The 25,926-nt window shown below is 52.7% G+C and overlaps 1 protein-coding gene across 41 annotated transcripts in view; it reads left to right on the forward strand.

The window, feature by feature from the left end:
- The window catches only part of CTIF (cap binding complex dependent translation initiation factor), a 296,979-nt gene that overhangs the window by 43,083 nt on the left and 227,970 nt on the right, over window positions 1-25,926 (forward strand). The window lies entirely within an intron of this gene.

The following is a 25,926-nucleotide window of genomic DNA, read 5'->3' on the forward strand; positions in this document are numbered from 1 at the left end:
GCCACCTCATGGGTCCCAGTGGGCTGTGGGTGTGGTGTCCGCTGCTCCAGGCCATGGCTGCCTGCAGGCACAGAACAGCCTGGCCTGAATCTCAGAGCAGGACGCCTGGGTGGGGACAGTTTCAGCATCCGGGAGAGCTTGGCACCATGACAGCAGTCCCTATAGCCCCATGTCCACATGCCCTAATGTGCTGTGTGGCATCTGTGTCTGGACCTTTCTGGGCCTCAGTTTCCTTGTCTCTAAGATGGGATCTATCTGTAAGATCCTCCAGGGAGGATGAGAGAGAATGCATTTAAAGGCTTAGGCCCTAATAGCCACTCACATAGTTATTATTATGATGGTCGTTGCCTTACTTAGTCCTCACAGCAACCCCGGGAGGGTGGGCAGGGCCAGTCCTGTTAACCCTACTTCACAGATGCGGAAATTGATAATAGAGCAGGAAAGGAACCCACCCAGTTCTTTAAGTTTCTGATGCTGTGTTCTTTCCACTGAAACACCCCAGCAATATCTGGGTTTCAGGAGTGGTTCTCTCCCTTGCCCCAAATTGCTTAGATGCCAGTGAATGAATTATCGTAAAGCTCTCCACTTGAAAGGCAGCTTACTCCCAGGGCTGGTTTTGAAATAGCTCTCCCCGGCTTTCCTCCGAATGGGGCGAGGAGCAGAGGCCGTGGCCCAGACTCAGCGGAGAAGCCGTGGGTCTCAACGGTTCGGTGAATGGATTAATAACTGGCGTGAGCCTGCCTCAGAGCCCTGGACACTGTCATTCCCATGACATGCAACTTTTGTCGCTGTTGACAGTCGGAGGCTGTGTGCCGGCAGAGGGTTCCGGGAGGAGAGGACGGGAGGGCCTGGCACTGCTGAGGACAGCAATTAGCAGGGAGTGGCTGGTACTAATCGCTCTCATCAGCCGAGCAGAAGCCAAGCCTGCTGTTCACAGGCCGCGTTTGGCTCCTGGGGCCCCAGGGAGAGAGGAACAAAGGGAGTTGCTGCAAAACTTTGGGGGCCTCTTCTCATTCTGGAGGGGCTGGCTGCTGAGGGAGCAGGGAATGGTGGGCAACTGGGAGGTAGGAGATCCGGAAACAGGGTGGGGTCCAGCCAGGCTGGCCGACTCCACGGTGCCCGGAGCCCGCATCCTGCCTCCAGATGAGCCAGCACATCTTTTTAATGAGCCCTATAAAGTTTTCTCCCATCCCTCCCACCCTGGGACTCCTCAGTGGCCAGAAAGACGGTGGCACCATGTGTCCGGTGGGCGCGTGTTATCCCTCAGAATTCAGGAGGAGGTACCAGGAAGGATTGCCTAGGTCAGTTGCAATTGGCAGAAGTGCACAGGAAACCCCTTCGTTAGGGTACTGACACGGACAGTGGGATTTCAGCACCTGCTCTGGGATTCTGCGGAGGAGACTTTGCAAAAAAAGGGCAAGTTTGTAGCACATGTCAAAGGACTCGGCTGAATCAAAGCAAAGTTATCTTTATTTTTGTCATATTTTGGTATTAATGATATGTCTTTGGAGTTCTTTTGTATTTTAGACCTGATATTTATGTTCTTAACGACCCTAGGAGGTTTAAAAAGATAAAGGAGAAAGAAAAGATGCTGTGCTCATCTACAGGTGGAGACAAGGAGGCCTAGACACACAGGGGACTGACCCTGGTGACCAAACCAAGACTAGAGCGTGCCTTTGCCCCATGTGGGGCTGGGACCAGGCTGATGGTGGTGGGAACTCATTCAGATTGTTCTTTCTGAGTGTCTGCCATTCATACCATATGATAGAAGCTTCTGAAAAAGTATTTAGGGGAGCTCTTCTATCAACCGGATGACATATACCAAAGAGGGGAATATTTACCTCTCCTGTACCAAATGAGCCTCCCCTCCACCTGGCCCCACCTCTCTGCTCCTGAAATGTGCGGTGGAGAGGGACAGAGTTTATTTGGCAGCTGTGTGGTGTCGTGGAACATCGTGGCTACAGTCCAGACTACCCTCTTTTATTTTGGGGAGGAAGAGTCGCCCTGAGCTAACATTTGTGCCAGTCTTCCTCTATTTTGTATATGGGTCGACGCCACAGCGTGGCTTGATGAATGGTGCTAGGTCCACGCCAGGGATCTGAACCGCAAACCCAGGCCGCTGAAGTGGAACACGCTGAACTTAACCGCTATGCCACCAGGCCAGCCCCAGAACTACTGTCTTATGAGGGTGGGCTGGGAGGGACACCTTGGTCATGGCCCAGCTTCATGGATGTGTACCCCTTGCAGGTGCACAAGGCCCTACACTCAGAAGGGTTAATACTTGATAAATCCTCTGCTGTCCCTATTTTGAAATTCTTGTTTTAATCAAAAGGCCCAGAATTTTCATTTTGCACTGGGTCCCACAAATTACGTAGTGGGTCCTGCTTTCTCAGGTTTCCACAGCTGTTGGGGGTGTGTGGCCTGCACTCCTCACAGCCACGACCGGGGTCTTTGGGGTCTGTCAGCTGGCCTAGCTGCTGGGGAGGGGCCGGCAGAGGCCGCAGCTCCCACTGTTTATGGGGCTGGCATTTATGGCAGCTGCACGTGGAAGCTGGGCAGCTGAGCAAGGCCAGACGGGGATTTCTGGAATGAGCTCACACATTCTCTGGCTGCCACTCTCCACCCCTCCCTCCCTCCATCCCAGGCTGCCCCTTCCCTCCTCACCTGGAAACGCCATGTGCACACCTGTGACTTTGCTGGCAAAGGGCAAGGGGCCATAAATCCTCCCACCCACAACAGACAGGCATCGCCCTGCCCCCGCCCTGAAGTTGGCTCCATCCACACTCCCCACAGGGGTTTATTTTTTGACGGGTGGAGAAGATGGGAACCATCAGGGAATGAAGGCTGTGCTCCCAAGGGTCTGCTCCTCACCTGTCGCCCTCCTTCAGGCCACAGCAGGCCCTGCGCAGGGTGCGGCCAGGCCCTCCTGGATGCAGAACCACCCCACACCCAAACCCTGCCAGAGCTGCCCATCAGGTTCAGCAGGAGAACAATGAGAGAGCTGAGGAGCGAGATCGGAATTATGGACTCAGGAGTGCAAGTGCTGTGGGGCTCCAGAGGACGGATATTTTGATGGGTAGTGCCAACTTTGCCGCCGAAACTAGTGGTCCCCAAAGTGTATACGTGCCCCCCTGAAGAAAATGTCAGAACGCCTATTTATATTTATGCTTCATCTTTTTAAGAAAAATTATTTTATTGAGGTCATATTGGCTTATAACATCGTGTAATTTCAGGTGTACATTATTATATATCCATTTCTGTGTCTTTTTCATCTTTTAATTTCTATTGTGGGGTATGTTTTTGTAATACACAAAATGTGATACCAGAGTGAGTGTGTGTGTGTGTGTGTATGTGTGTGTGTGTGCAGGTGCATTATGCACACATGCTGTCTTAGTTTGCTGGGACTGCTGTAACACAGTAACACAAATTGAGTGGCTTAGGCCACAGAAATCTGTTGCCTCACAGTTCTGGAGGCTGGAAGTCCAAGATCGGGTGCCAGCAGGGTTGATCCCTGGGGGGCCACAAGGGAGAAAACATCCATGCTGCCCCCTAGCTTCTGGTGGTTTGCTGGCAATCTGGCATTTCTTGGCTGGTAGATGTATTGCCCTGCTTCATCTTCATTTGGCGTTCTCCCTGGGTGTGTGGTGTGTGTGCACAAATTTCCCCTTTTTATAAGGACACAAGGCATATTGGATTAAGGGCCCACCTGCAGGATGACTTCCTCTTAACTCATTTCATCTGCAATGACCCTATTTCCAAATAAGGTCACACATTCTGAGGTACTGAGGTTAGGACTTCCACGGATGAACTTTGGGGAAACACAATTCAACCCATAACAAATGGCATAAGCAGTGAGCCAAGCTAGAAAACCACTGGCTTAGCCGAGCTGTTGGCTCCCTGTGGTCAGCTAACCTTGACTGTGTGTTAGCCCAGCCAGCTCGATTTCTCATCAGGAGGCCCCGGTCGAGGAGGAGTCTTGACGGACAGCAAGAGTGGCTGCAGCATTTGCTGGGCCCTGAGGCCTGCCGTCTGCCAAGAGGAGGGGAGTCTGCAGCGAGAGGCGCAGGGCCTCGAGTGCCAGGCACAGGGAAGAGTATGCTGGCAGCCTGCTTCTCTTTTCTGTCTCGAAGCATCAAGTCACAATGAGCAAAAGAAATAGCACTGAGCAGTCATGAGGGAACAGACTCCAGAGATGGAAGTCAGGAGCCCTGGGTCTCCTGTGGCATGACCTTGAATAAGTCACAGGATTCTAGGATTTTAAAGTTGGCAGGCACCTTTGAGATCACCCAGTTCAATCTTCCTTTTACTGAGGAGGGGACTGAAGCCAAGGAGGGGAGGGTCTTGCTCAGGCTTTCATTAGGATTAGCATCAGCGGCTGCATAACACGTTATATCCCCAAAGAACACGCGCTTATCATCTCTCGCTTTGTGCTGGTCGGGAGTCTGGGCTTGGCCTAGCCGGACCCTCTGCTTCCAGGGTCTCTCCCGAGGCTGCAGAAAAGGTGTGGGCTGGGGCGGTGGCCAGCCACAGGAGGACCTGCTTCTGAGCTCACTCGTGTGGTTGTTGACGGCCTGCAGTTCCTCACGGGCGCTTGGCTGAGGCCTCAGCTCCTCGCGGGCTGTTGGTCAGAGGCCGCCTGCAGCTCCTTGCCACGTGGGCCTCTCCGTCGTGGCAGCATGCTTCATCAAAGTGTGCAAGCAGAGAAGGCAATAGAGCGTCAGCAAGATGGAAGTCACAGTCTTTCGAAACCTGATCACAGAAGTGACATCTTATCATTTTTACCGTATTCTGTTTGTTAGAAGTCACTAGGTCCAGCCTTACTCAAGAGAAAGGATTACACGAGGTCAGGGAAAGTAGGAGGCAGGGGTCATTGGGGGCCATCTTAGAAAGCTGCTTACCACAGCAGCATATAACAGAAAACCCAAATGACAGTGGTTTAAACAACCCAGAGATTAATTCTTGTCTCATAGGAAAGAAATCTGGAGGCAAGCAGCCCAGGACTGGTGTGGCGGCTCTGTGGTCATTAGGAGCTCAGGCTTTTTCTGTCTTTCTGCCTTGCCATGCTTCATGGGTATCTACTATCCTCAAAGTTGTCTCGTGGTCCAAGAGAGCTGCTAGAGCTCCAGGCACCACGTCCACATTCCAGGCAAGAAGGAGAGAGTGGGAAGGGCAAAAGGCATGTGCCTGCTCAGTCAGTCCCTTTAAAGTTTCCCACCCAATAACTTCCTTCTGAATCTCATTGGCTATTACTGTCTGCAAGGGAGGCTGGGAAATGTAGTTTTTATCCAGGCACATCATCTCCCCAAATGTTATAGGGTTTTGTTAGTAAGGAAGGAGAGAGTAGATGTTACAGATTCACCCAGAAGTGTCTGCCGCTCTCATGGCTCCACCACTTGAAAGTGGTAAAGCCAGGTTCTCAGCCTCTACTGCATTGTGTGGGCCCTGCTTCCGGTTCCTGGTCTCCTGGGGCAGCGGTGTGGCTGGAATAAGGGTCATGCACTGAAGGATGGCATGCAAGCGCCATGTAGGATGAAGCATTGAATGAAGAAGTGTAAAGCTGACTGCCCTATTTCCTTGGCTCCCTCCCTCATTCAGTGAACATTATTTCCTGCTCATCTACTCTCCATGAGGCAACTGGAAAGGGGGAAGAAAAAGTCATGAGGGACCCACAACATCCAAGAGGAAACAGACGTGTGAGTGGATAAGTGATCCTTCAACAGATAACTCACCAGAAAACCAGTCATGAGAAGGGGCATGCAGGCTGGGTCTTGAGGGCTGGATAGGAGTTGTCTGGACAGGACCAGGTCAAGGAAGCAGCCTGTGTGCTGGCATGCAGATCCATCCCTGTGGTCTAAAGGAGAGCCTTCTGGGGTGTTCTCTTTTCTCCAGCCTGAGAACTTAGGCTCTTTCAAGAGAGGATACCCAGCAGCCACTGCAACAGACAGACCTCTACCTACAGCAGGGCCCACGTTGGGGCCTCTGGCACCCTCTGTTCCATTGCCTCTTCAGCTTTTCCAGTCCATCCTCTGGCTCCTAGACCTTGCAGCCGAATTCCTTAGACCTCCAGTGGGCACCAAGCTCCAAGCTCCAGGCTCTTAAATGGGCAGGCATGAGGTGGGGAGTAGCCTAGGCAGGTAAGGGAAGCCCAGCTGAGGTTCCTGAGGAATTAGGGGAGGTCCTGGGTCTCACCAGAGTTCCAGATTTCTCCTACTGGCAACCACATGCACCCCCACACCTTGGTTGCCTTAAAGTCACAAGAGAACAGTCAAAACCATCCAGCGGAGCCTCATTCATATTTAAGGAGGTTTCAGAGGCCTCGGCGTGAAGGACGTTAGAAGTGTGGTGTCATTAGCGGGGAGGGAAGGTGTGGCGGGCACCTCTCAGCGGTGGGGCTGAGGTGGCACCGTCAGAGGATGCTCAGAAATGCCTGAAGCCCGTGCGCCCTCTGCACCACGCCCAGACTTAGAGGGGAGAGCCCACGGGGCAGGCGCCTGCCGGTGGAGCCGGGAAGGAGGTCATAGTGCGTGCCTCACTGTGCACTTACGAGTTTATAAAATCAGAACTTGGGAACGTATTTCTCTTCGGTATTTTGCCAGCAGGAGAATCCGCTCCCGGGCAGTGTGTGAGATGATGAAGCGGCATTGCAGTGTCGGCATGCGGGCTTCTGTACTTCCCCTTGTGGTACATGGAGAGAAAATTCTATAGCCGCATCCGGAGCCAGAACGAGGATGGTAGCACCAAGAATGACAACAGCATTTATTGAATATATTGAGGCGTTCAGCATGAGTTGAAAAGTACTTTGTGGGGATTATTTTTTTGGTCCCCACGTCCAACCCCCAGCCTTCCTCCTGGGATGGGGGGCAACCCAAGTGGTACTCCCAGTTTCTGCCTCTGGCTCTACACGAGGTTAGTAGACTCTAGATTAAGCCATGATGCACACAGCGACGGATGCTGTCCACCCAGCAGGGGCCCTAGTGCATGGCCAGAGTCTAAAATTACCTCTGTGCCAGTCAACTCATGGATGCGGAAAGGCCTTGCAAATGAGGCTTCATCCCTGTAGGAGGGGTGTGAGCAGATGGCCCTGCTGGCCTGGGGTGTGGCAGGTGCCTCCCAGCGTGGGTGTGCCCTCTGTGAGACCAGCCATGGTGTCTAGGAAGACAGAGGCCCCTCAAAGGCAGCGTTCTAGTCAGGTGATCAACAGACAGGTGACCAACAGCCAACCTTTTTTTTCTCTTAAACTGAAGTTTGTTTTTTTTCTTGCTTATAAAAATGCCAAAAGTGTGCTTTTTTTTTTTTTTTTGGTGAGTAAGATTGGCCCTGAGCTAACATCTGTTGCCAATCTCCCTCTTTTTGCTTGAGGAAGATTGTAGCTGAGCTAACGTCTATGCCTATGTTCCTCTATTTCACGTGGGATGCCGCCACAGTGTGGTTTGACAAGCAGTGCTAGATCCACACCCAGGATCCAAATCTGCAAACCCCAGGCCACTGAAGCGGAGCATACGAACTTAACCACTACGCCACTGGGCCGGCCCCCAAAAGCTCATTTTTTTAAAAAAGAGGAAAATGCAGAAAAAGTAGTCCTTATTTTGTCGCTGAGAGATGTTTTAGGATATTTGTTGTTTACAGTCCTTTTTCTGTGTATTGACATATAGTTGAGATCCTAATATAGAAAACATTATGGTTTTTTCCACATAACATGGTAACATGAACATTCCCAGGTTATTGCAGTCCTTAAATAATTCCCAAGGGCCGAATAATCCATCGGAGAGATGGCCGTAACGGAACCGCTTTCTGCTGCTGAGTGTGATGACGTTTTGGTGCCCAGTCCTAGGTGTCACGTTAGCAGGAGGCAAGGCAGTGCCCGTGTCCTGGGTAGATGGATAAGACCCCCAGATATGATGCATGGTGGGAGCTCTGAGAGCCCTAACTGAGGGTGCCACGCCCCTCCTCACTCAGCCTGTCAGGGGGTTTCCTGAGCCAGCCCAGTGTCCCCCAAAGCTTTCCAGCCCGTGGTACCCACAAAGTGACTGGTATGTAGAGTATGTGAGGTGAGAACAGGACAGGTTGCCAGGTTACCAAGCACGTGTCTGACAACACTCTGTGCCTCGGTTTCCTTGCTGTCAAATGGAGGCAGTAATAGCGTCCTTGGGGTTGTGAGCCCTGAATGCAATAAAGCGTGAAGTGTGCTTAGAATGGTGTCTGGCCCCCTCAGGCACACAACAGATGTGCGCTGGCACTATCAGCTGCTACTGAGGGGTCAGGGAGCTAGGACTGGTGTGGGAAGAAACAAGGGTGCTGTGGATGAGTGTGCAATGCCAGGGCTCCCCGAGGGGCTGTGCTGACAACACACACCTGCTGCCGAGGCTCAGGTTCCACCACCTGCTAGTTAGTGTCTCGCCTGTGACAGCTCCAGGGTCTGGGCACTTTGGATGGATAATCTCATTTAACACCCATGCTCGTCATCCTTGTAGCTCAGCACCGAGAATGAGGATGAAAGTAAGAGGGACCTTGCTTTCATTCAGCCTCTGGTGGCCCTGGCTGCTGTCAGGGTCATAGGTGCTGACCTGCAGCCACCCTCTGGGCCCGCACATGGCAGTTCCCGCAGCCATGTGGAGCGGGGGTGGGAAGGGATGCTCCTGGGCTGGGATGGCCTCTCTGCAGGGTCCCACTCTGCATGTCCCTGTCCTTCTGTGAGATTTACCTTAGTTGAGTTGATGTGCCCCTTGGGGGCTGGCCTGGTGGTCATGTGGCCTGCGGGCCTGGGAAGGAGAGCTGGCTTCCTGTCTCTGCCTCCCAGGCCGAGCACAGGGGCAGGGGCCCAATGCCTTACTTCTCGGCCCCTTCTGCCCGGCGGGGTGGAATGAGAGTTTGGGAGCTGTTTGATCCAGCAAGTCGAGGTGCGTCCCAGCCACCTGGGCTTGCTGCTGTGGGTGTCAGAAGAGGTGACAGTGGCATGGCCCCTGCCTGGAGGAGGTCACGGCCTCAGGGGCAGCACACTGGCTTGGTGTGGCTCAGCGACGCAGCCCCTGCCCTTGGGGCCTCTCCCCTCCCCCACCGGGCAGACTGCCTGCTCCTCCTCCCAGGTCAGTCAAGGAAAGTGCTCCGTGACCCTCTTTCCCAGACAAATTATTGTTAATGGCCATTATTTATTGAAGCGCTAGAGCATATTTGACTTTGAGATAAGCACTTCACGTGCACGCATCATATATTGATTGCCTGCCGTTTCCCTTGGACTGTGCTAATTTTACGTATTTTTCTATTCTCCTCTCCACTGCCCGGTGAAGTAGGGATTTTTATCTGTTTTGAAGCTGGGGAGACTGAGGCTCGGAGAGGTCAGTCCCTTCCTGGAGGTCATGTAGTAGAGGCTGTGTTTGTCCTCGCCAGTTACTCTGTACTCACTCCCATGTGTGCCCTTGTCCCTGTGTCTTTATGGCTCCTGATAGGAATTCCTACCATGCACCGTCTCCGCCCTGCCACCCTGGGAGGGTCCTGTGGGCAGAGGCTGCGTCTCCTTCACCTGGTACCCAGGGTCTAGCACGGTGCCTGGCACACACTGGGGAGGTGACCGGGGTTTGTTGTGCCTAGAGTCAAGGGTGGAGCCAGAATGAAGGGCACTGGGTGCCATGAAGGGATATGCCTTTGAGCTCTGACACTCGCTGTCTCCAGCTCTTGGTGTCACAAGTCAGACTGGTGTGTTGGATATTTTTTTCTCCCTTGGTTAGAGCTGGGTGAAGTGGACAAATTCTTCATTGTCTTTTGCAGCGTAACTAGCTCTTCCCTTTTTCCCCCCGTATTTCTTGACCGGCTCTGCGTGGCCTCCCGCTCCATCAGTGTCAGTGCGGGGTCTCATATTAGTTACATTTTACACTGGTGTGCCCCTGGAGAGACTGTGACTCTTGCTGAAATCTGAGAAACGCCCCCTTTGCATACTCAGCCCCATGGATGAGGTGTTTCCACTGTTGCTGTTCTCGCACATGGCGGACAGGCACGTGTCTGCGGTGGCTTGCCCGTTTCAGCCCTTTCAGGCTTCGGCCGTACGTGCCGGGAAGCGGATCACAACTCACTTTAACTGGATCTACCCTCACCTCGAAGGCTTTCGGCCTATTCTTTATCCAACTAGAGGAAAAGAAAAAAAAAGTTTTGTTGAAGCAAAGAGGACCTGACCCTGTTAACCTGTGTCAGCGTCAGGGAGCCAGCTGAGCAGTGCCAGCCTCACAAAAGAAAAATCTGTTTTTCCCCATTGTGATCCAGTGCCATGGAAGACACCCACGCTGCTGGGAGGTGAGCAGCGTGCTTAGATATGGAGAATCAATTTGCAGTCTCCTGAACTCTGGGTATTCTGTCTGCATGCAGCAGACACAATGGTTTCTAACGTCGGGCTCGGCAAGGGCGTTTCTCCTGTGGGTGATCTGATGGGGAGGAGGCTGTGTCTCTGGGGGCCCTGCCGCTAGAGATGGTGTGTAACTCCAAGAACACACCTGGCCAGCCTCATTTGCAAACATGGCACAATATTGTCTAATGGCAGGCTGGGGACCAACCTGTGGGGAGTGGAAATGCAGTCTCGTCGCAGCTATAAACTAATGGTCCCTTAGGTGGTATTGGAATGAGGATTTTCATTACCCATCTTCATGGGGCTTGTTGGACTAAGACTGTCTGACAGATATGTTCATCCTACTGTGATATACGCTCTAAAAGACTATTTTGGTTTTTTTTTAAGCAAGAAAATGTAAGATAAGCTTAGCGATGGCAGCCTCCTGGAGGTAGCCTGAGGGAATAGAAAGAAAACACATTGGCACAGATCTCAGCTGACGAGGGTTGTCATCCTGGCTCTGTGATTTGGGGTGTTGTCATGTGACAGCTCCGTGCTTGTGTTTCCTCATCTATAATATGAGGGATTGGCTTGCCCATTTCATTGCTTCTAAGAGGCATGGGGATTTTTTTCACATGCTAATATCTCTGAAATCAGAGTGCATCTTACTATCGCTGGCAGGCAGCCAGAGCAGATGTCACGACCTCAGTTGAATTAGGTGCATTGTTTTTTCCACGTGTTAAGAGTAATTGTCATTCAAAATGTCTTCAAAAAGATCTCACTATGATTGATTATTGACACCAAAAGTGACTGTGTACTCGGAAAGGCATGGAAACAGCAGTGGGGCATCGATTGAATGTTAGAAAAGCAAAGTCACTGTTGGGGGAGGGGCCGCAATCTCATACAAGAATTGCCAGTTTCACGCATGCTAAGCAGCACCACAAAAGGCAGGAGAAATCCCCAGATCCCTCAGAAGTGATGAAACGACCTCAAAGTCACATGAGACTCATGTGACCCATTTGTCTGCATGCAGGACCGTCATTGAAGCATTATGTCATAGTTTAATTGGCAGCATTTTTTCTTTCCTTTGTGGATCATAAAATAATGGGGCTCTTACAACTGATGACTTGCTTTCTAAGCTTTTTCCTGGTTTTAATAGCTAACAGTTATATTTGCATTTTTCTGTCAGTTAGGGCAAGCTAATAGAAATGACGTTTTAAGTGTTCCCCTCATGTATTGGTGCTGCTCCTCTGGGCCCCACAGCACTTGACTCATGATATCAGTTGTCTGGTTACTTTCCTGCCTTTCTTGTTGTGTCCCTAGCACCTAACACCAAGCTTGAGTAAGTGCTTTTTAAATGAATGGATGGATGAATGGATGAATGAATGGGTGGATAAATGGATGGATGGGTGGATGGGTGGATGGATGGATGGAGCTGCACCAGGAGATGCATCTCCATCTTGGGTGAGGCAGCAGAATCCTGTCTAGGGAAGCTGCAGATATTTCTCGCACATTCAGTGGGAACCTAGACTCTGTTTTTCAGGCTTTATGTTGATTTATTTATAGTCTTAGTTGATTCTCACAACTACAGTTTTCTCTGGAGAGGTCTTTAAGCTACTCAGCCAGAGAGTCCAACTCAAGGCAATTGTCCTGGGGCCAGCTTGTGTAGATACACTAATTTTTTAAACAGCTTTATTGAGATATAATTTACATACCATACCGTTCACCTTTTTAAAGTATACAGTTAAATGATTTTCAGTATAATCACAGATAAAGATAGCCACAGTCAATTTTAGAACACCATCACCTCAAAAAGAAACCCCATACCCTTTAGCTATTGCCCCCTGCCCAACTATCCTGTCCCCCACCCTCACCCTAAGCGCCCACCAATCTACTTCCTGTCTATAGATTTCCATATTCTGACATTTCATATTAATGGAATCATATAATATGTGGTCTTTTGTGATTTTCATTTAGCACAACGTTTTTCAGGTTCATCCATGTTGTAGCATGTATCAGTACTTTGTTCCTTTTTATGACTAAATAATATTCCTTTGCATGGATATATCACATTTTGTTTATCCATCCATCCATTGGCAGACATTTAAGTTGTTTCCATGTTGTGGCTGTTATTAATGATGCTACTATAAACATTCATGTGCAAGTTTTTGCATGGCCATACATTTTCATTTCTCTTGGGTGTATACCTAGGAATTGAGTAGTTGGGTCATATATTAACCCTGTCTTTAATTGTTCGAGGAACTACCAGCCCGTTTTCCAAAGCAGCTGCACCAGTTTGCATTCTCACCATCAGTGTATGAGGGTTCCGATTTCTCCATTCTCACCAGCGCTTGACTCAATGATTTCTAAGGTCCTTTCTACTTCTAAGCTCCCAGGATTCTGGGGTGAAATCCGGTGACTGTTGAGACTATGGAGGCCCCTTTCTGGCTTTATATATCCTCCTTTTCCTGTCTCAGCAGAGTTTGCAGAGGGCTGTGGGGAAATTCTCAGTTAATTATCTGCCAGTTAACCACTCAGCCTGCTCCCTGTGGAGCTACTGGCTGTAGCCTGCTCCTGCTGTGTTCGGGTAAGCAGGTTATCTGCTGCTACCACACTCCAGCGGGTGAAATTAACCACAAGGATGATGGGAAATAGAGCCAAAGGACTGTGATGGACCAGTAAGAACAGCCCTCCAGGACCTGCCACCAGACGGATTCGCTCTTCTCTCTGCAAGGCGTCTGGCTGCATCTTGGAATCCTTGCTGCAGCTGCCCCAAACTAGCCTAGATCACAGAGGCCCAAGGTGGGCAACTCCACAGTCTCCCCGCAGCGAGCTCGTGGTCCTTCCATCCATCTTCTGTGGAATCCTACTTTGTGCCAGGCCCTGGAAGAATGATGATGGAAAGACAAAATGATCCCTGTCCACAAGAACGTGTCCTGCTGTGGGTTCCCAGCGGAAGTGATCTGGAGCTCAGATTTTCTGGTTGCGTGTTTCCCTAGTTGCTTGACCTCACCATGTGCCAGAGAGAAACACTTGGGGAAACCAACCCCAGGAGGACCACCACACCTGAGTGTCCAACATGGCCTTGACCAACAGCTCTCATCTCTGGCCCAGCCATCCATTGCCGGAGACCTCCGTAGTTGGGGCTCCGTGTTCTACAGGGTAAAAGATGTAGCCAGCTGATGTTTGGGGTCTGCAGAGCTTGGCTTTCCCACACCCTCTCTCCAGAAGAAGTCTTTGCAGCATGTGGAACTTTCGTCTATTTCATCCGGTCCCGTTCGCCTTCAGCCCTCAGGGCTTCTGCTCCATCTCAGTAGAACCTGGTGGGAATGCTCCGTGATCCACTGGCTCATGCCACAAGACAGTGGGACCCTCGTTTGTTGCTGATCCTGGGAAACACCCAGCGCTGGAGTCAGAATGCCTGGGTTACAGTCCTTCCCCTGTCCGGAGGCCACAGGCACATTGCTCCAGGGTCCCCGTCTGTAAAAGGGAGGTGGTGATGCATGCCATGCCTTACTCACACACAGGGTTGAGAGGCAACTGGCGGCATGGTGTTGGGTGGGGCAGAGCCTGGGGACATGAGGCCCAGAGCCCCTCTCAGGCCAGCACAGATACCTTCTGACCACCCGGATGGTTCATGTCTGATGGCAGCTCTCTGTTACCCTGTGAAAGGCACGAAGCCTCCATCTGGAGCAGGTTCCAGGGCCCACTTCAGGAGTGACCCTGGGGACAGCTGCTTATGGAGGCTGTTGGGCAAAGGATGGGAACATTGAGTGAGTGGAGCTCTGGGCATCTCACTTCTGTCCAATCAGAGAAGCCATATCTTGGAGCCACTCTGTCTGGGTTCATATCCTGACTCAGCACCTTACTACCCAGATGACCTTGGGCACCTGCTGTCTGCCTCAGTTTCCTAATCTGTACAATGGGGATAAAAATAGTGCCTACATTTATACGATTATCTTGAGAATTAAATTAATATATGACAAGCATTTAGCACAGAGTTTGGCTCATAATAAATACAAGTCATTACTATCTTTTGTATATCAGGGGAGCCATTTAGAATTTCATTTGAAAAATAAATATCAGAAGAAAATAGTTTGGAAACCAGCGGTCTCTGGTGAATACAATATTGTTGATTTGCTTTCCTGCTTCAGTGAAGGTGAAAGAGCAGCTGTCCCCAAGCAGGAGTAACCCTCCTGGGGTCCTCCAAGCAAAAACAGAGGCAGCCGTGGGTGTGTGGCCCTGGGCCTCGAGGCCACTCCAGGAATCAGAGGTCCGGCCTTCTGTTTTCTGTGGTTTTACACTCCTGGACTCTGGCTGCTCAGTTCCTTATCTCCCTGCGGTTCGTAGAGAATTCAGGGAGAGCTGTGAGGGCCCTGGGCACTGGACCATGTTCAAGATTCCTGGAGTTGCTGTGCTCAGGCCTCAAGCATTGTGTGTGGTACATGCACGCCACTCCGCCAAAGAGAGGCTGCCCCCAGCCCAGCTGTATGAGCTGGTTCCACTGCTAATGTGCCACCCATCTCTGCCCGTCAGCAGCCAGCTCCTGTCTGTCTGCTAACACCAGGGAGACAGAGCATCAGTCACCTGTTGACCGTTTTCTCATGTCTGGGAATCCATCCGCAAATACTCAGTGAGTAACTGAATGTCGACAGTGGGCCCAGGTCTGGCTCCCAGGGGACAAGGGAAGGAGCAGACACATCCTCAGCCTCTAAGAGCTCATGACGTAGCTGGGGGAGGAGGCAGCCCCTCGGACCACTTCAGGGCTGAGCTGGGGTGGGGTGGGGTATTAAGGGGAGCAGGGGGACAGCCCTGTGCGTTTACCTGGGGCCTCCCTCGAGACACCCAGGAGAGGCACCCCTTCCCCTGGATGGAGCTTGGGGTGCTCTGCTTTCTGTCGTTGGCTGTTTTCTTTCCTTCCAGTCCCTTCCAAGTGACACAATCTTCCTATGATAGCTCTGTGGCTTCTGCCGCCAGGTTGGGGTTGAATCCTGCTGGTCTGGAAACCTTTCCTTCTCCCTCTTGGCAATGACTTTGCATATTTCTATTTTGAACTGTCATGTATGGATTTCACATTGTAACTGCCAGGGGACAGTCCTTGTTCTTGATTTCCAGGTTCTTAAGGGACACCCCTCATTTTTGTAGTCATGGACCACCTACAATTACTTTCTTGCAGCGGGTGTGGTCTCCAACTCGGATGACTCAAAGGGCCAGGCAGGTGATCCATTCGAGAGTGACAGCTGTGGGCAGTGGGGAGACATTAGGGAGTGTTGGGGTCTGTGGCAGACTGGAGATTGCAAGCCATATCTGAAGGGGTCAGCACTGCTCAGCTCTAGCTGATGGTTGCAGTGTTGGGAGGTGGGCCAGGCTGCTAGCTCTCCCAGTTTTTCAAGAAAATCAGAAATGTGGATTTTTATGTGAAATCTGATTTATAAATGTTGGCTCAAATATTTTTAAAATACCAAACAGACCAAACATAGCACACCATGGTCTAGATGTGGCCCAAGCAGACCTTTGCAACCTCTGCTTTGTGGTTGTACTCCTGTGCAGGAAGAGTTAGTCATCAAGGTGGCAGGGGGCAGAGGCTGAAGGCCCAGTGAGCAGCTGCTGCGGGTGTTCTGGGGGGCGGGGTCCCTGTGAGCTGGAGTGGCCGGGGGGTGTCCTGGAGGTGGGCCTGAGCTGTCCATAAGGATGAGGAGGGGAGGGGGGTAGGGAGGCTGTTCTTGAAGCGAGCCGGCTCTACCTGCCCAGCTGTGGGACAGGCCTGCAGGGTCACAGCCCCGCCCAGGGCCAGGCTGTGTGGCACCTGTCTGGGCTTCTGAGACCCCCGTCGGGCTCTTGAAAACTCTGTAGTACTGTCACTGCTCCAGCTCGGCTCTGGCTCAGAGAGCTGTTTCCGGGAGAGAGAGCTGGCTGGGGACCCTGGTTACCCCGAGAGAGATAGCGTCACCTGAGAAGGAAGGCCTGGGGTGCTGGGGCCACCCAGCTTGAAGGAGCTTTCTGGCCTCAACCAGAGGTGTTCTCACAGGTGCACTGCCGGGTTCAGAACAGGACACTCTCTCCTTTCCCAGCATGCTCTGAGTTAGTGTGCACTCTTTGTCCGTCAAAGCAGAAGGTTTTGAAGGCCAGTAGTGTGACCCCACCCTGTCTACCCCCGAGGGCTCATGCAGGAGAGAGAATGGGTCCCCATGAGTCCATGCAGGTTGGCAGAGCTGAGGTTAACCCAGGAATTGGAGTACAAGAGAGGGGCAGACTGAGGCCCAAGCAGGGCACAGGCAGTTCAGAGTAGGGAGTATTAGAGAGTGGTGGGGTCTGTGGAGAACTGGAGTTCAGAAGCAGCAGTGACCAGTGGTGGCCCCATAGCCCAGGAAGGCTTCATGGGGGAGGTGTCCCTGGAGGCAGGCCCAGAGGGAGAGGGTACAATTTGGAGAGGCAGAGGTAGGAGAGATTGCAGAAGACAGAGGAGGGCATAGCAGGGGGCAGATGTGATGTCAAATGCCAATCACCGCCAATAATTGAGTGCTTGCTGTATACCTGGCTATGTTGTACGTTTTCTCGTGCATTCTCCTTAATCCTCACTAGACGTTATAAGGTGGCACTTTCATCATCGGTCTACTTTAAAGATGAGGAAACAGGCTGCCCAAGGTCACAGGGCTAGAAGTGGTTTAGCCAGCACTGGAACCCAGAGTCAGAACCCATAACCGGTATGTTACCTTGTCTTAGGACCCGGGGCCGTGAGGAAGTCACCTGACTCTAGCCAGGGATGTGGCTTGCTGGCCAGTGACCCTGAGGCCTGTGACGGCTTTGGTGTGTTTGTCTGCTCTGCGGGGCTTCACCTGTGACTTCCACGCCCTCTGGCGCCTGTAGGACACCGCATACAGCAGACACTTAGTACCCGTAGGTTGGAGTGAATTGCTTTGAGGAGGCTCTTAGGTGTAGCGGGGTGAGATTGGAGTCCTGGTTCTGGGACCAGGTGACCTTGGTGACTGGCAGGGAGGGGGGATTAGACAGGTCCTCCCCCCACAACCTCGGCTTTAACGTCCTAAGAGCTGGGAGGGGACTGGGATGGCACTGGGAGGGGACTGGGATGGCACTGGGAGGCCCAGCGGCAGTGGGCAGGAGAGCTGGGGAGGCCCACTCTCGGGAGGAGTGTGTTGGGTGGGTGTGGGAGGGCTGGGGAGCCGTAGGCCAGGCTGCTGTCCTGGGTTTGGGGTGCTGAGAGGTATAGGATGGAGCAGGGCGTCAAGGACCGTGCGGTTTTGTCCAGACAAGATAAAAACCCATAAAAAATTGAAGAGCAGGACAGGAGTTGGGTAACAGCACTGGGGAGGCTGAGGGCGTGTCAGGAGGCAGCCTGTGCTCAGCGCCAAGGTATCAGGTGGGAGGTCGGTGCTGGGAGCCCAGTGGACGCTCCTGTGGGCCTCGGGGGCCGGAAGGACAGGGCAGACCTGGACAACAGGGGCGTCCAGGGGTAAAGCAGGGGCTGGCCCTCCCAGAACCCTCCCCGGGTGCCCTCCTCCTATCCTCCTTGCCCGTCTGCCAGTGTGGAGGCCTCTGCAGAGCTGGGGATGCTGCTGTTTCAGATTCTTCCTCCAAGAGGAAGCCCTGATCAGGAGACCGGGTTCTGGTGCGGTGCCCTTGGGTGCACTGCTAGGGGCCCCTCGCACGCCAGTGGGGTGCGCTTGCGTCCTCCCTCCGCAGCCTCCCTTCTCAGACTCCTTCCAGGGTGCGGCCACAGTGGCCGCGGTGGATGTTCTGAGACGAGGATTCACAGCATCTCTCTTGCCTTCCCCGCCCTCAGTGACCAGCCCCCTCGCCATGAAATCTAGTCCAGCTCCTCAGCTACTCCTGGATGCAGCTCTTGAGGAGACACCAGGGAGGCCTGAGCCCTGTTTGTTCCTCCATGGAGGTTCTGGAAGAACCCCAGGGCTTGGTCTAGGGCCCTGCACAGGGTAGGGGCTCAGCACAATGTGAAAATGATGCAATGATTTGGGGGTTGTCTATTATTTAAGAATGTCTGTCCTGGGGCCTCCCTGTGATGTAGTGGTTAAGTTTGTGCGCTCCACTTTGGTGGCCCGGGGTTCACTGGTTCAGATCCTAGGCATGGACATGGCACTGCTCATCAGGCCATGCTGTGGTGGCATCCCACACAGAGGAACTAGAATGACTTACAACTAGGATATACAACTGTGTACTGGGGCTTTGGGGAGAGGAAAAAAAAAAAGAGGCAGATTGGCAACAAATATTAGCTCAGGGCCAATCTTCTTCACCAAAAAAAAAAAAGAAAAAAGAAGAAGAATATCTGTCCTGTCATTACTACCTGACATTAATGATTGTAACCAGAACTGCACTTGGGCTTCAAAGACATTGGCAGTCACTGGGAGAGAGGGGAGGTGATGCTCAGCTCAGCAAGGGGTCTTTGGGGATAGCAAGCTAATTGAGGGCTTGGAGCCTGGGGACCTGCGTTGCAGGCCTGGCTCTATCCATAGGCATCTGAGTGGCTCCTAGCAAGTTGTTCCCCTTCTCTGGGTTCCAGTGTCCTCAGTATCTGCACAGTGAATTGGCTGTATTCTCTAAGGACTATTGAGGTCATGCGGCTTAGGGGTCAGGAGCCCCCCCCATTTATTGAGACCAGTTGAATGTGTCTGGGCCCATAGCTCAGCTTTGCAGGATTCTAATCAGGAGCTGTTATGTGCACCTGGCTGAAGCCCGAGGAGGAGGTGGGTGGTCCCAGGGTCCACAAATATGCAATAATTCAGCCTGTTGAATTCCCACCTGGTCCCATTGGGGCTGTAAGAGGAGCACTGCCCCTCTTCCAGGGAGCTGACCCACGGGCCAGAGGGTGAGGATAGAGAATTTCCAGACTAGAGTGGGATATCTGAATAATGTATAGAAGGGGTGTGAGAGGTTTTCTAGATGTTGGCTATTCAAAGCAAGCTCCTCTGACCAGCAGTGACAACATCAGCCGGGAGCTGGTTAGAAATGCAGCATCTGGGGCCAGCCGGTTGGCGTAGTGGTTAAGTTTGGCATGCTCTGCTTCAGTGACCTGGGTTCACAGGTTTGGATCTTGGGCGTGGACCTACACCACACATCAGCCGTGCTGTGGAGGCGACGTACATATGAAATAGAGGAAGATTGGCCACAGATGTTAGCTCAGGGTGAATTTTCCTCAGCAAAAAAAAAAAAAAGAAAGAAAGAAAGAAAGAAATGCAGGCCCCACTTGCCATCCACTGAGTTTGAATCTGCATCTTAACAAGATCATGTGTGATTCGTCTGCACATTAAAGTGTGGGGCTGCTCCTGGCCACTTAAACTCCTAACCATGCCTCATAGAAAGAAAGGCATTTTCGTGACCAGCCCCATGGCCAAGTGGTTTTGCCAGTTCGGATCCTGGGTGCGGCCATGGCACCACTCATCTGGCCATGCTGAGGCGGCGTCCCACAAAGCATCACCAGAGGCACTCACAACTATGATATGCAACTATATACTGGGGGGCTTTAGGGAGAAGAAGAAGGAAAAAAAGAAAGGCGTTTTTCCATGGATAGAGGAAAGTAAAGTTTCCTGAAACAATAGTTATGATGTGTATCACTCACTATTTTCTATTTCGTTATATATTGTTTAGTGCTGAGATTATGAGTTTATTTTACACTAAGTTTATTTTAGAGCCCCGTAAATAGCTGAGACCTGCAGTTTGAAAAACAGTGAGCTAGCTAACACCCTGCCGGATGTTTGAGTGACAAAGGGTCACATTTGTGGGGGGCGGTGTCAGACATTTAGAGGACACTAGGTGTCCTTGACTCCTGAGACAGTTAACGTGACCCATTTGTGAGGTTGCCACCAGCTCCGAGTGTTTCTGAACTTTCCCACTTCCGGTGGTTGGGGACCCAAGGCTCCATGTGTGGACGTGTCTACTGAAGCCCCCTGCTATTCTCTGGCAGACACCAACGTGGCCCAGAGTCCGAGGACCAGCACCGACAGGAGTGGCCCACACGAGGGCTGCAGGTGGTGGGGGAAGGCATTCTCTCTGGAGTCCTGTTCATGCAGGAGGTGGAGTGGGGACTGGACTTGGAGGGGTGGGTTGGCAGCAGGATGTCGTGACGGGGATTCCCATGGCTTCTTCAGGGAGAGCTGTGGGCATCCTCTGTCCCCGGGCAGAGGACCTCTCTCCTCCCAAACTCTCAGCGGGAGGCATGGCTGTGGCGGTGGCCTGGCCCTGCCCTGGGGGCCGCCTGACAGCCGGCAAAGGAGAGAGCCCTAGTCGCAGGCTCTGGGTGAAGGTGGCAGTTGCCAGCACTGTGTGGAGGTGGGAAGGGGAGAGGGGTCAGGCCGTGTGTGTAACAAGGTCACCAGGAGCCAGTTGCTGGAGGGAGCCTGGGGGGCGAGGCTGAGCGGCAGCAGCAGCATGGGAAGTGGCCATGGGAAAAGTGGGATGAAGACGGGGTGGATGTGATTCACCAGGAGACGAGGAGTGTGACGTGCTGGGCCCTGCCCCCACCCACAGCTCAGATGTGCCCACCTCGGTGTTCAGAGTTGCTGTCCTGCTGGGACAGGGGGACAGACCTTGAGCCCATAGCAAGCCCCCTGTGGCACCGCACAGCTCTCCTGCAGGAGGCTGGGCACCTTGCAGCAGACAAAAGCCAAAAAAATGCATCAGCAAAGCAGAAATCGACACCTTCCCGGGCTTCCTCTGTGAGGTCCCAGGAGGGTGTGCTGCCTGGTGAGTTATGTGCTGAGGGGCTGAGGGAAGAGTCTGATGAAGTGTCTTCTGGCTGGGCCTGGAATGATGGACCCCAGAGCAGGGCTGGTAGGCAGCGGAGCAGACGCATCTGGTTTGCAGGTCACCAAATTTGTTCCGGGGAGTGGAGGAGGCAGTAATGCCTGTGATGCCTGGCTGCTCTTAAACGGATTGGCTAAATTTACAGCTACTAATGCCATTTGTCACTGGGCGGGCACAAAAGGATGCTGAGATGCTGGGATGGTTCCAGCTTCTTGTCTCTCGGCCCACAGGCCACTTGGCGATGTCAGCCTCCCTTTTCCTCCAGACTCCTCACCCCTGACGGTAGCTCCAAGGCAGGCAGGGCCAGAGGGCGGCAGGGGAGACTCCCGACCTCAGGCAGAGAGCACCATGGTGTCAGCAGAAGCATCTTTGCTGAGTGCTGATTTCCATGGGAGCCACGCTGCTCTGGGCAGAGGGCACAGGGGAGGGTTTGTGTGGGTCTGGGTAGGTGGAATATGGGGGTGGAGAAAGGCAACTTTTCATCAAAGGATGTGGGTGTTTTTGCTTCTGGCCTTAGAAATAGCCAGCCAGGCTCATCCAGCTATAGTGACAAGCAGAGAATGCGATTGGCTGCAGCAGGGGGTGGAGGCCCCTGGGCCCCTGGGGCCTGAATAAGGTTCCTTAACCCTCAGATGCTGCAACACCAGGAAGGTGAGGGGGTGCCCGTTTCACCAGACAGCTGTAGATGTGTCTGGGAAGCGTGGTCCGAGGACCTCTCCACCCCTCCGTGTCCTTCTGCAGCCTCAGCCCCTCTGCGCCCCTCTTAAACTGTGCCCACCCAGGCCTGCCCCTCCCGCCTGTGGGCTCAGGGCTGCCTGCCCTTTACTGCAAAGTGTGGCCTCAGCACTTTTCCCACTCCTGCGGCTCGCCTTTTTGTTCCTCCTCATCCATCACCTGGCAGGGGCTGGGGGCAGGGCGGGGGGAGAGGCAGCAGCCAGGGCGCCTTCCTGGGATCCTCCTCCAGCCTCTACTCTGTGCTCTGCTGCCTGCGGCTTCAGCCAGATGTGTCTCTCCTCCTCTTCCACCCTCTCCTCTCTTTCTTCTTCTTCCTCTGGTCCCATCCCCCTTATCAGTTTCTCTGATCATTAAAACAGAAGCTCCTCTTGCTGGCTCTCTGCTTAGCCAGCAGCCCAGCTGTTTGGGGATTTCCCATGCTGATCTTACTGTGAATGAGAAACTGAGCCAGGAGAGGATCCCAAACACAGGCAGGAAGGCAGCGGAACCAGCCCTTGAGGAAAGCGCCCCTTTTATTCCCTGTGTCTCCACCAGCCCGAGAGTTCACTCTGCCTCCTCACTCTTTTTACCTTAAAATGGGGCAGAACTTCTAGATACGCACCTCAAAGAATTGAAAACAGGGACTCAAACAGATGTTTGTACACCCACGTTCATTGCAGGATTATTCATGATAGCCAAAGGTGGAAACGACCCAAATGTCCATTGATGGATGGATGCATAAACAAAATGTGGTATATACACGTAACAGTTATTATTGTACTACAATGTATAATTCAGCCACAAAAAGGAATGAAGTTCTGACACACGCCACAACATGGGTGAATCTTGAGGACGTGATGCTGAGTGAAATAAGCCAGTCACAAAAGGACGAATATATGGTCCCACTTATATGAGGTACCCAGAAGAGACAAATTGATAGAGACAGAAGGTGGAGCAGTGGTTGCCAGGGGCTGAGGTAGGAGTGGGGACTTGTTTAATGGGGACAGAGTTTCTGTTGGATCGTGAAAAAGTTCTGGAAGTAGATAACAATGATGCTTACACAACATTATGAATATGCTTAATGCCACTGAACTGTGCTCTTAAAAATGGTTACAGGGGCAGCTCAGTGGCTCACTGGTTAAGTTCGCACATTCCACTTCAGTGGCCCAGGGTTTGCCAGTTCAGATCCTGGGTGCGGACCTAAGCACTGCTCATCAAGCCATGCTGTGGCAGGCGTCCCACATATAAAGTAGAGGAAGATGGGCATGGATGTTAGCTCAGGGCTAGTCTTCCTCAGCAAAAAGGGGAGGATTGGCGGCAGATGTTAGCTCAGGGCTAATCTTCCTCAAAAAAAAAAAAAGGTTACAATGGTATGTTTTATATGCTATGTCTATTTTGCCACAATAAAAAATGGGGGCGTAAGGGCCTGACTCAACTTCCAGCCCGAGAGCTGAGGAGGTGGACGATGAGGACAGCACTCTCCCTATCCCTCCTCCTGCCTTGTCTCTGGTAAAGAGAAAGCTCTGGGCTTTTCTACTGAAGCTGGGGCTTCTCAGCTCCCTGGTTGGGACTCCTTCTGGAACAAACAAATGAGCCCAAGCGACATGTTAGCCTAGGTCCCCTTTGGAAAGCAGAGCTCCTAGAGGCATCCCAGGAACAAGGGTCTTGGCGGGAGTGACATGGGAGGAGGGGAGAGCCAGGCAAAGGGGTGTGAGGGATCTGGTCACCACTGTGGGCAGCTGGGGCTCGATCTGCTGGAACCTGCTGAGTGAGTGTCATCCATGCCTCCGGTGTCACCTGAGACCAAAGACCTGTTTGTCCTGGTCAGGGGCTGCCTTGGGGGGTGTAAGCTCCTCGCACGTCCAGGGTACAGGTGCCAGGTGCCAGGTGGGTCCCTACAGGTGTCTGCTGGCGTGTCTCAGAGGGGCCTGGGCAGGTGTTCAGGACAGCCGAGGTGAGGTGCCGTCAGACTACACCGCGTGAATCTGATTGGGCGGCAGTGACTGGAGAAGGGGGGCTGCCGAGAGGATGTGAGGACACAGAGGAGTCCAAACCAAGGGACCAGTGAGGAGAGTCTTCTTTCTCCCCCTGGGCGCCAAAGTTCTGCAGGATGGAAATGGGCTGCAATGCCTGTTTCCTGTCACTTTACTCAGTGAACCAGTATGGGTTTGGGGTGATTATTGCCCCTAGGCTTCCTCATAGGACTGTGGTGTGGCCCCGTGAGGGGCCACTCAAGCCCAGGAGAGCCCAGCAGAGTGGGACCGAGCTGCTGCAGCAGGCAGAGCTGGGCCCTCCATCCTCCTGGAAACGCTCCTATCTAGTTCCCACAAACCCCAGGCCTCTGCCTGAACCTATGAGGTGTGCCAGGAAGCCCTTGATAACATCTTAAGTCTTCGAGGAATAAGGGGTGCGGCCTTAGGCACTGGCTTTTCCTGCAGGTGCCTCCTTTTCAGCCCTCTCTGGACTTCAACCTTATCATCCCATTCCACTGAGGCTGGCCATCTGCCCAAGGCCCCGCACAGAGTTAGGCCCAGGGCCCAGCCCTCCAGAGCCTGCAGCCCAGTTGAGGAGTAAGAAGCATACACACAGCACTTGAAGAATTCACTGGGCACGGGAATGGCAGTGGGGAATGGTGAAGTGGGAGATGTCCTGAGGGCCTGAGCAAACTGCCAGGAGGTAGGATGAAGAGGAAGTGGGGTGCAGCCGGACCTAGAGCTGTGCTGTGCAAACTTGGGCAAGTTACTTAACCTCTCTGAACCTCAGTTTTCTCTTCTAAGTAGAATAATTGTTAATATGAGTGGTAAGTAGGTAAAGTCATACCAGGTGCTGAGAAGAGTGCCTGGCACGTGACATGGGTGCAGTCCACATTCACCATTCCTGTTATTAGTAGAAGTCGCAGTATTCATGCCCAAAGGCCAAGGCTGGGTGAATCCCTTGTCCACGAGCCACCATTAAACCAGGGGATTGGGCTGGTCACTGGACAGCCTCTACGTTGCTGTAGTAGCATTCCGTGAGTGTAAGCACCTCTAGATTTGAAGGGGGAGGGAAGGGGGAAATGCCTTTGGGTGAGGGGCACAGTGTGAGCCAAGCACAGAGGCAGAAAGAACATCGCATGTCAGTTTTCTATTGCTGCGTAACAAATTACTGCAAACCTAATGGCTTAAAACAATACCATTTATTATCTCTCAGCTCCAGAAGTCAGAAGTCCGGCTCAGTATATCACAAAGCCAAAATCAAGGTGTCGGCTGGGCTGAGTTCTTGTCTGGAGGCTCCAGGGGACAAAAACTGCTGCCAAGCTCATTGTTGGTGGCAGAACTAACTGCCTTGCGGTTGTAGGACTGAGGTGCCCTTTTCCTTGCCGGTCATTGACCAGGGGATTGCTGTCAGCTCCTAGAGGCCGCTCATGGTCCTTGCACGCGCCCCCGCCTCCTTCAAGCCAGCAGCAGTGCATGAGTCTTTCTCAAGCTTTGAATCTGTCTCTACCCCTAGTCCCATATTTAAGGGGCTCGTGTTGGATCAGCCGCTCCTGGATAGTCTCCCTATCTTAAAGTCCACTGATTTGGAATTTAATTATATTTGCACATGCCTTCCCAGGAGGGTTAGTATTCAATGAGTAACTGGGAGAAGGTGTACATCCAGGACCCTCTTAGGGTTCTGCTTACCACATGTGGCGTGTGCCCAGGACAAGGAGCAGAGTAGCCAGGGGGCAGGAGGGGGCATGGGCGCCATTGGAGCAGGAGGGGTAACGCGGGCATTGGTGGTGGGAGGGATGTAAGGCTGCTGTAGGCCTTGAATGGCAGGTGGAGGAAGGGGCATTGGACATCCCCATTCCCACCCCTGACTCTGGCCCTGGACCACTAGGCATGCTTATCCCAGTCTGAGCCGACTCCCTGCAGACCCACTGCCACTCCGGCCTAACACCTGGGTCCTCTCACTCTGATGAGGACACCACACGGGCCGAATCCTCAGACTCCTCCCTCTGAGATAGATAGACACACCTCTAAGCCCCAAGGCCACTGAGCTCAGGAGCCCAGAGCATGCCCCCTACAGGGTGGCACAGCTCCCCTGCAGCTGGCCTGGGGTCCAAAGGAGGCTGAGCCCTCTGCAGCAGTCAAAAGCCAAAAATG

The sequence above is a fragment of the Equus caballus genome, chromosome 8, assembly GCF_041296265.1.
Source record: "Equus caballus isolate H_3958 breed thoroughbred chromosome 8, TB-T2T, whole genome shotgun sequence".
NCBI classification, from domain to species: domain Eukaryota; kingdom Metazoa; phylum Chordata; class Mammalia; order Perissodactyla; family Equidae; genus Equus; species Equus caballus.